We start from the raw sequence: 9,276 nt of genomic DNA on the forward strand, positions 1-9,276 counted from the left end.
AGCAGAGAGCTACAGAACAAGGCAGGGTAGCAAGCAAGAGGGAGGTGAAGAGCTACAGGAGAGGGCAGGGCAACAAACTATGGGGGGGCAGGGGGAGCTATAGGAGGGCAGGGCAGGGGGTGGAGATACAGGAGAGCAGCAGCAACCTACTGGCACACAGATTTGTGTGCAGGCCTACTAGTATATATATAATAACAAAAGCAATGTTAATTTAGGATAAATTAAGATACATTTTATGAATTCCAATAGTATCTACAAACACTGTATTAATCACAACAGAATATACATGCATTTGAAAAGTGTATGTGAATGATATATTGGTTATCCAGTCTTTCACAAAGTCCCTCACACATGCCCCTTACCATAACTATGTCGCTTCAACCCACCAGCTAGGGAGCAGGCATATGACTGGTTTTTACCAGGTGGTTCAGAACTTTGATATGAACCACAAGTCATTAATGACTGCATTAACACATATAACTCTGTTGCTCTCATAGAATGCACTCTGATTAGGTTTCCATGCTTATTCATCCTGACATGGACAATGGAAGTATTTGTAAGGCCATTATATCATCCCAAACCCCAGTTGGCTGACACATCCTCCATGTCAGGATGAAGAGCACACACTTTAAACCTATCTGCCTGAGTTTGAATTCTGGGTCAGCCACTTACTAGCTGTGTAATTTTGGGCAAATAATGTAACTTCTCTGTGCCTCTCGGTTTCTCCATGTGAAAACTGGGGCTAATAATAAATGACTTAATACATATAAGCACTTAGACTAGTGGCTGGCAGAGTAACCTCTCATTACTCCATACTGCCCAATAATTATAATTTTGTCCACTCCTCCATTAGACTTGTACAGTTTGAGAGCAAAGGCTGTGCCTTTTAGCTCTGTTTTCTGTGCCTAGAACAGTGCCTGACACTTGCTGGCTATAACACTTATGTTGATGAAAAAATAAATCATCTTCTATGATTTTGACAGAAACCAAAATTTATTTTCCAGAAAATAATAGCAAATTGAGAGAAACCAGCTGATGATTAAAAAAAAAAATCAGATCAGGTGTGCAGCTACAGCTGAGAAGTGTCCAGTTCCACATCCCATTGCCAGTTTCAACTTTCTAAGTCCATAATTATGAAACAAATGCTGATGTCTTATTTAATTTAAACATCTTCTTTTAATACAGAATTTATTTTCTCTCCCTTAGCATAAATTTTCAGTGGCCTTACAAAGAGGGAAAATAAACTTTTACATTTGCATGTAAAATGTTTTAATTCAGGGGTCCTCAAACTACAGCCCGCAGGCCACATGCAAATACAAATATTGTATTTGTTCCCGTTTTGTTTTTTTACTTCAAAATAAGATATGTGCAGTGTGCATAGGAATTTGTTCATAGCTTTTATTTAAACTATAGTCTGGCCCTCCAACGGTCTGAGGGACAGTGAACTGGCCCCCTGTTTAAAGAGTTTGAGGGCCCCTGTTTTAATTTTTTATTATAAAATTTGTCTTTCTAAGACATTCTAGAAATGGCAGCAGAATGGTAGCCTGACTGCAGGCTCAAAAATGCTCTCAGCAGCTCAATTTTCTAATGTTCTGTTCTGGGGCAAGCATTTCTTGATTGGGTGGGAGTTACAGAATCTATCTTCTTTGTTTAGGGGAAAGAAAACTGCCTTGATTCCTGAGCCTTGGTTTTCTTAACAAAATGATTGTCAGAAATGCCCCTGCCCTTCCCCTTCTGCTCCAGCCACAAGGAGAGGAGTATCATTTAATGGTTCTTATAAAGGGGAAAAAAAATGAAAGGCAAAGAAAGTGGTAGAAGTGGGAAGATCTCCAAAAGTCATAGTGCCCATTACTGTGTGCTTCTAATTCTAGCTACAGATACAGATGAAAACTCTAAAGAGTTTGTTCTTAATAATCTAAGCAAAATTTTTTTGACTTAATCATAAATCACAAACCTTTAAAACAACTATTTCCAGTCAGCAAAACATTTTTACAGCTCTGCTTGTTTTACCTTGTGGTGACAGACTTATCTCGCTCTGTTCTTATCCTAAACTCAGATATGACAATGGGAATGGACAAAGATACAAAGAAAATAATCAAATATCAAAGAAGACAATACCAAAGTTTGTGTTTCCTCAGTTGGAATTTTCAATTCAGCTGGGAAGTTTTCTGTGGTTTGTGGAATGTTTCAAGTTTAAAACCACCACAGCCAGAACACACTCTAAAAAATATCTCCTGTTGTATGTGTTGTTTTTGTTATTGTTTTTGAGGGGGTTGTGTGAAGTATAAGAGAAGACATTTAATGGTCTAGCTCTGCACCTTCAGAAAGGCTGGCTGTGTTCTTAGGCTTGATATGAACTTGGCTGTTATTTCTAAACAAATCATCTTAGTAATCTAACCTGCTGTTTTCCCAACTCTAGAAATGGAACTTACTTGAGTTCAGTCCCACAGATAAGGCAGGAAGACTATTTAAAAAGTTAGCCAACATGTCATCTACTAGGGACTTTTCATAAAGTAAAGAACATTAATATTCTAAATAGTTTTAGCCCTCTAGCCTGTGCATGTTTCAACTTGCTTCATCATCCACAGAGAGCCTTTTCTTTAAGCTTCCCCATGAGTGTGAGCACAGGTTCAAATGGTGGTAATTACTATTAAAACAATTGTGTTGTCCTCCCAATAAAAATCACTCTGTTGATCAACCAATTTGCAGCCCCCTTGTTTGAGGACCCTTATGCCAAACATGGCTGCAGATAAATTAGCCCACGTGTGATTGCATGTGAAAACACATTGATTTACGATTTTCCCCTCTCCCGTTCAACCTGACAACTTGTCTAAATAGGCTTCTGTCACGACCTGACAGCTCATGGATAAGTTGTGTACAACAGACCATTAAAACAAAATGTTCTGAATATCGAGAGTGCAAAACACAGACAAAGGGATAAGATTAAAAGACAAAAGAATGAACAAAGGAGATGAGGGGAGTTGTGGAGCCTAAAGAATTACCCTTTAATTGTGCTTTCAGACTTTGTCACAGGCTGGATTCTTGGAAGTAAAGCCTGAAATGGAGTTTGAGGAGATTGTTTATGAAGGAGGAGCAACAGCTGTGGAAGGCAGGAGACTGAAGCAGGATTGGGCAGAGAGAGAAGTTGAGCTGTGATGCAGGCTGGACAAAGTCTCAGCTAAGACCCCCTTTCCTGGGGAACCTTGAGAATGGTCCTGTGTTGGGCTGAAATGGTTGGGACCTTATTATCCCCTATCACTCAGTCATTGCAAAGGCAAGGGTGTGCTCTTATGTTGAGGTGGTTCCCTGAAGCTAAGGCAAACCCTGACTAAGCTGACAGCTGTAATACAAAGTCCTTTCTTGGAGGGGGATCTAGGCCATGTACGCCTGTGTCTACCACAGAGATATTTACAATTAACTATATGATTGTAGCCCAGCTGTCTACATCTCCACATCATTTTCCAGTCCAGATAATGTTATAAATCTCCACTGATCACAGAATAACAGCTCATTTTATTAAGCACTGATTAGCCCCATGCTATGAGCTGTATCTACCTTATCTCATTTAATTCTCATAACAACTCTAAGAGAAAGGGATTTATAAAATCCCCATTTTTAGATGAAGCAACTGAGGGCACTAAAGATGACTTGTTAAAGGTCAAATAACTGGTGAATGGCAGAGTTGACATCTAAATTCAAGGCTGTTTGTGTTCAAAGTTCACTCACTTAATTATGAAACTGTTCTCATTGAAACAGATATAGGTTTATAGGTCACTATTGCCACTCCTCCCCTGACCTTCACCAATAAGCTCACGAAAGAGCCTATTTCTTGGGTGGAGAGAAATAGCCATGTGTTCCAGTAGATCTTTGCCTCTTTTTGACTGTCAGAACCACTAAGTATTTTATTTCACATGTACTATGTTCTATTGCTTCTGGTTGGATTTCTGGGGAAACAAGGAATTTATTAGGGCTTGCTCTATGCATCCACAACTGGGAAATGGAGGACAAGAAGCAGGAGTGAGCAGTCGAAGTTGGACTGAAAAGCAGTTACACTGAAGGTATCAGGTGATCTCATAGGGAGCTCTAGCTAAAATGGCTCATCAGAGTTGTCCTAAGTGGGACAAGGGGGCTCAACCTTTAAATACTGTGCCAGCCAGCTGTTGGGTATGGGATGCCTTGGGGATGTAGTATGACCTTGAGCTAGGTGGCTCTCTGCAGCTAAGACAAATCATAAAGTGAGACTCAGCTGAGAGGATTCAGAAGGCATATCTCAGCATCCACTACAGCTATTTTCCTTCAAATACTCCAAGGATTAAATATTATTAGGACCATTTCATAGGTGAAAATGATGGCAAGACAAGTTAATGACTTATCCAGAGACATGTAGGTAGCATTTAATTATCAATTCATTTAACTAATATATGTTGAGTACTGTCTGTGTGCCAAGCATTGTGTTGGGTCCTGAGAATTTAATGGTGAACAAAAAAGGACCCCTGATTTCATCCAAATGATATTTTAGTGTTGACAACTGTTCTAGATAAAGAAAAAATTAGGAGTTTGTCTATTTTTTATATATCTAAAAAATAGCTATCTAAAAAATACTTAATTCAGAGAATGGACATTTAAAGCCCATTTGTACATGTTGCCAAACTTCTTTTCAAGAGAGTTAAAAAAAACTGTAAACTTGTATACTTAAAATGTTTAGAACAGGGAAAAGGGAAACCTACTTGATCATGAGATTTGTGGTTAGCATAAGGAGGAAGTGTTCTTTACAAATCAACCTTTAACTAGCCAGCCAGTTTTCATCTGGAATCTCCAAAGGCACTGCAGATAATAATACCCAGTTCTTCATAATTTCACTGATAGCATCAATAACATCAACAACAAAAGCCAACCAGTCAAGAAGAAAACTTTTATCAAGCATCTATTCTCATTAGCTCATCTCATTTAAGAAACTGTTGTTTAAGAGATTTAGTAAGTCGATTACTTCCAGACAGAGTGAATAAATAGTGATGCTGCTCATGCAACTGAGCTACACCAGCCAGGGCCAATAATTTCATTCTTGACTATCTATTGAAGGCCGGCACAATCAAAATGGTGCCAAACTCACCCCTCAACCCATTCTGTGCTTTGGCACCATGGCATTTATTTGAATAGGAAAAGAAGGAGAGGGCAAGAGTTGCCGCTACTCTGGGTTCTGATTCAATAGACCTAAGGCATAGCCTTTCTATTTGTAAAGGGTTTTCCCTACTCCTACATCCCCCAAATGAGAACCAAGGCTTTCATATCTAGAACTTTTCCTTTCACTTACCCCTGAAATGTTTCATGTTTTAGTCCATCAAGACAGTCAAGGAACTTGTTAGCCAGTTAAAAAGTTTGGTTGGAGTTCAGCTTTTAATGGATGATCCTGAATCACACTGCTATCCTTTAAACTAACATTTGTAGGTCAAGTGTGTTTGAGACCTGATCAGTGAGCGACTACATTGTGCAGACCTTAATGGCAGACAAAAACACATCAGGATTCTGGGAGTCCTGGAATAGTGGACATAATAATGGGTATAAAAAAATGGATGAGAAGCAGGTCTTATCATCCATAACTCAGCAGGGAAGAGGTAAAGCAGTCTCAAAAAGACCACTCAAGAGATGGACTAATGCATCTTTGTGTTGCAAGGATGGTGCTAACCTTGCACAAGAAAAAAAAAGCCATAGAGCTCCACAACTGGTAGGTAAATAGAGAACTGTCAGGAGAGTTAAAAAAAAAAAAAAGGATTGAAACTGATGCAAATATTTGCTCAGAATAGACCCATAAGTTGTGCAACTCTCTTATATCACCTGAGCTGAACAAGACCTGCTCAGGGGAGAATTCCAAGATAAACCCTAAGATCATAATTAACAGGACAGAAATGATAACAGCAACCCAGATCTCAGAATGAAGCATGTATACTTGTATTTTGAATTTCTTCAAATTCTTTTAGAAAAACCCCTGCTTGCCAAAAAAAGATGTGTGCCTATGTAAGGGTGGTCAAAAGCCTTCCTTATAGTCAGGTTTTCAAAAGTGAGTTCTCAGAGAAAGTGCCTGGAATAGTGTTGTAAGGATTTTAACCTCCACGAGGAGGTGAATTATTACACACACAAAATGATAAATTCAATAGTCATAACAACTAAAGTTCTCAACAGAAATAACTTCTATATCTCCCACCCATGTAGACCTGCCTACATAAAAAAGCTGCACTGTGTGGATACCTACCTCCATTTTTCACCAGGAACCTCAATCATGTAAAGACCTAATAATACCAGCTTGTGTTCATATAGCTTCTAGGCTTACAAAGTAATTCAACATGTATGTAAGCCTCAAAATGATCCCAGGAGATATCTTTCATATGCCCCCATTTTATTAAGGAGTAAACTAAGGCTTATCCAGGTTAAATGACCACCCAAAATTTCTACTTAGGTGTCCACTTCTGATAAGGTTGTAGTAGATTTTTGCAGATTAGCCTTTTCACAGAGAATGACTTGATGAGTGCAACTGAAATACGAAGGCCTCAGAGAGCTCCCAACGCAGCAGGAACTTGAAAAACCTGTGTCTTTGTCCTTTTGAGCTGCTATAACAAAAACAGTACTAGGTGGTTTAAATATCAACCACTTATTTCTCACAGTTCTGAAGGCTAGAAAGTCCAACTTCAAGGCTTTGTAGATTTGATGTCTGGCCAGCTTCCTGGTTCATATATAGCCATCATTTCCTGCAACTTCACATGGATGAAGGAATGACTGGGGTCTCTTTTTAAGGGCACTAATCCCATTCACAAAGGATCAGCCCTTATGACCTAATCAGCTCTCAAAGGCCCCACCTCTCATCAGCACACTGAGGGGGTTAAGACTGTAAAATTTGAATGGAGGTTGGGGACACAAACATTTAGTCTACACCAGCTAGGATCCGAGAGAGATAGGAAGTGCATTGAGGAGAATCTGGCATTCTGTACACAAATTCCCCCTTGAGGCATCTGCTGATTCATAGGCAACTTGGGGTCAAGAGTCTAAGAAGCCAAGTACAAAGTGGCAAATAAGACAGTGGGAAGCCAAATGGATCTTTTGGTAGTCTCAGAGTATGGGGAGACAAAACTTGGAGTTCAGGACAACCCAGTAGGCCAGAACTTGAGGGGCTAAGATTTCAGAGAGTGGGGGAACATACTGAAGTGAGCCTGAGCTTCTTAGAAGCATTTGACACAACATCCATCCTTTCTGCATAAAGATTCAACAAGCTTGAAGGTAAAGGGATGGAAATAGTTATACCATGAAAACATTAACCAAAAGAAATATGGCATAGCTACAATAATAGCAAGTAAAAAAAAAATAATCGCAAGTAAAGTAGAGTTTCAGGCAAAAAAGGTATTATGAAATAAAGAAGGACATTTGATAAAAAAGGGTCAGTCTGTATGAAGATAAAACAACCATAGATGTATATACTAATACTAGGGACCCAGTGCACAAATTCATGCACCTTGTAAGGAACTGTGGGCCACAAGGCTGCGATGGGCACAGGGGTAGGTCTCAGCCCATCCTCCATGCCCTTGCCTAGCCCCTCGCACCATGGCCCCCAGTCCTCTGTCTGCCAGCAGCCCCACTCCTGCCACCACTGCTCCCACCTACTGATAGCTTGGAGCAATTGGGACTGGTGCCAGCAGTGGGTGCAAATGGCTGCCGGCCCCAATTGCTCCTCAGGAGCAGGGGGAGGTGGAGAAGCCCTCAGGGGCGATCGGAGCTGGCAACCGCCGCTCGCACCCACTGATGGCACCAAGTGATCGGGACTGGCACCGAGAGCTGGCAGTGGGTGCAAGTGGGGCTGGCACCAGCAGCAGGTGTGAGCACTGAGCAGGACCATGGCATGTAGGAGCAAAGAATTTTCAGTAACCACCAGAGGCTCGCCCTGACGACAGCAACCAGCGACCCGTCTTGGTCTGGCGTCCCCACTCACCTGCTCCACCATCCTGCTGCAGCCTATGCCCGCCATGTTCTACGCACTGCCACCTGCTGCTGATGCCCACCATGTTCTATGCACACCCCCTGGTGGTCAGCACACGTCACAGCAATCAGTTGTTTGGTTGTTCAGTTGTTCCGACGTTCGGTCTATTTGCATATTAGGGTTTTATATAAATAGATAGCCTCAAAATACAAAGCAAAAATTGTCTGAAATAAAGAGGAAACATATATCAACAATCATAGTAGAGAATTTTAATGTAACTGCCTTATTGTTGAAAGTCCAAGGCTATCAGCAAGCCTATACTAGTATACCACCATTTTCCAAATACACAGCTTTCAGGGAATTGTCTAAAATAATTCCAAGGGTGGAAAAGAATTTCAAGGAATGGGGAAATATATATATATACATATATTTTTTTTTCTGAGAATTGGATTATTCTTATAATTTTCTTCTTGTTAGTTATTTCCCTCTAAAATTTATAGGAAAAAAAACAGACAAAAAATCTGAAATAATATGGAAGATTTGAACCACACAAATAAAATTCACACACATATACATTTAAAGTGTGCATGAAATTTATCAAAATCAAATGTATGTTGGGCCATAAATTTCAAAAAATTGAAATCACTTAAAAATATTTTATGACCACAGTTGATTAAGCTAGGAACCAATCAAAATATGTATAACTAGAGCATTGTAAAATATTTAGAAATTAAATATCATACTTCTAAATAACTATTAGGTAAAAGAAAAATCATAGTAAAACCAAAAATCTTTGGGCTGAGTGATAATGACAAATATAGCACAACAAAACTTGTGGAATTCAGATAAAGCTATGCTTAGAGGAAAATTTATAAAATCAAATTAATAAACTAGGAATTAAGATTGAAAGTCGGTGATATCAGTAATCATCTCAAGAAGGGAAAATACTGCAAATTAAATTCGAATAAAGTAGAAGGAAAGACATAATAAAGACAAAAAAAAGAACATTATGTACAATAGAGAAGCTCTGCAAACCCAGAAGTAGTACTAAATTCAATAAGTAAATTCGGCAATGTAGCAGGATATAAAATGAACACCCAGAAATCAATGGCATTCTTTTTTTTTCTTTTTTTAATATATTTTTTATTGATTAAGGTATTACATATGTGTCCCTGTCCCCACATCACCCTCCACCCCCCACCCCCATTGTCCGTGTCCATTGGTTAGGCCTCTATGCCTGCATGTAAGTCCTTTGGTTGCTCTTTCCCCCTTACACCCACCCTCCCCTACCCTCCCTCCAAAGCCCGACAGTCCAC

At 39.7% G+C, this 9,276-nt stretch overlaps 1 long non-coding RNA gene across 1 annotated transcript in view; it reads right to left on the reverse strand.

Annotated features, from left to right (window-relative positions):
* Nucleotides 1-8,007, reverse strand: part of LOC107183535 — an 86,011-nt gene extending 78,004 nt beyond the window's left edge. Inside the window, exon 1 of the long non-coding RNA XR_001514322.1 lies at nucleotides 7,973-8,007. This is a non-coding gene — a long non-coding RNA (uncharacterized LOC107183535). The remainder of the gene's footprint in view (nucleotides 1-7,972) is intronic.
* Nucleotides 8,008-9,276: the final 1,269 nt, after the last annotated feature.

This window comes from Myotis davidii, unplaced genomic scaffold (assembly GCF_000327345.1).
Source record: "Myotis davidii unplaced genomic scaffold, ASM32734v1 scaffold960, whole genome shotgun sequence".
Taxonomy (NCBI): Eukaryota; Metazoa; Chordata; class Mammalia; order Chiroptera; family Vespertilionidae; genus Myotis; species Myotis davidii.